The 1,469-nt window shown below is 40.7% G+C and overlaps 1 protein-coding gene across 1 annotated transcript in view; it reads left to right on the forward strand.

Annotated features, from left to right (window-relative positions):
• Nucleotides 1–285: 285 nt before the first annotated feature.
• Nucleotides 286–1,469, forward strand: part of LOC131723386 (SLIT-ROBO Rho GTPase-activating protein 3-like) — a 40,366-nt gene continuing 39,182 nt past the window's right edge. Inside the window, exon 1 of the mRNA XM_059017098.1 lies at nucleotides 286–397. The gene's annotated coding sequence lies outside the window, so the exon portion shown is untranslated. The remainder of the gene's footprint in view (nucleotides 398–1,469) is intronic.

The raw sequence follows: 1,469 nt of genomic DNA on the forward strand, positions 1-1,469 counted from the left end.
TTTACATAGAAATATTATAGAAGATATCTGGTGATATGCAATGTCTTGAATCCTTTGTGATATTGCAAAATATGTCACAGCTGTACAGGTATCACCATTTTAATTTATTATTTTATTTATTTATTTATTTTTTTAAATTTCCGTCAACATTAAACTGATCAAATTGAAATGTTCAATTTCAGTTTTCAGTTTTTTTAAAAAGTCATTTGTTCTGCTTTTTTTTTTGTCTTCACCCAGTTTCTCTGAACCCACATCCTGTGTTTGAATTTCTGTGATATCAAATGAAGCAAGACTCACAGTGTGACATGCGCTAGAGAAAGAGAAGAGGGAGAGAGAGAGCGAAGGAGGGAGAGAGAGACTCAGGCAACACCTTGGGTACTACTAGGTCAAACAAGAGGTAAGAGAATAGATTTTAAAGATGGTCAGCACTCCTTTAAAGGGAGGGACCAGCGATCCTGTTAATAAAGCTAATAAGAGGTGAGAGAATGGATTTTAAAGATGGTCAGCGCTCCTTTAAAGGGAGGGACCAGCGATCATGTTAATAAAGCTAATAAGAGGTAAGAGAATAGATTTTAAAGATGGTCAGCACTCCTTTAAAGGGAGGGACCAGCGATCCTGTTAATAAAGCTAATAAGAGGTGAGAGAATGGATTTTAAAGATGGTCAGCACTCCTTTAAAGGGAGGGACCAGCGATCCTGTTAATAAAGCTAATAAGAGGTGAGAGAATGGATTTTAAAGATGGTCAGCGCTCCTTTAAAGGGAGGGGCCGGTGATCCTGTTAATAAAGCTAATAAGAGGTGAGAGAATGGATTTTAAAGATGGTCAGCGCTCCTTTAAAGGGAGGGGCCAGCGATACTGTTAATAAAGCTAATAAGAGATGAGAGAATGGATTTTAAAGATGGTCAGCGCTCCTTAAAAGGGAGGGGCCAGTGATCCTGTTAATAAAGCTAATAAGAGGTGAGAGAATGGATTTTAAAGATGGTCTGCGCTCCTTTAAAGGAGTAAGAGAATGGGTTTTAAAGATAGTCAGCACTTCTTTAAGGGAGATTTTGAGATGTGCTGAATAGATTGTATACTCGCTAGTAACTTCCTTTGTGACTTCCTTTAATGGTGGCTAGTTTGCCTCTGCTTCCTCAACTCACACTAGCCCTGCTGCTGCTGCTGCTGCTGCTGCTGCTGCACCCAGTCCTGGGGTTCAGAGCTCCCCTCAATGAAGTTTGTTATGATTGAATTTATCTTTGTAATATCTCTCTCTCTCTTGCTCTCTCTTTCTCTCCGTCTCTCTCTCTCTCTCTCTCTCTCTCTCTCGCTCTCTCTCTCTCTCTCTCTCTCTCGCTTTTTCTCTCGCTCTCGTTCTCTCTCTATGTCTCGCTCACTCTCTCTCTCGCTCTCTCTCGCTCTCTCTCCCTGCCCCTCTCTACTGGGTTATTTTAAGGCATGAAACACACATAACTTTGCAGATTCTTTGC

This window comes from Acipenser ruthenus, chromosome 55 (genome assembly GCF_902713425.1).
Source record: "Acipenser ruthenus chromosome 55, fAciRut3.2 maternal haplotype, whole genome shotgun sequence".
Taxonomy (NCBI): Eukaryota; Metazoa; Chordata; class Actinopteri; order Acipenseriformes; family Acipenseridae; genus Acipenser; species Acipenser ruthenus.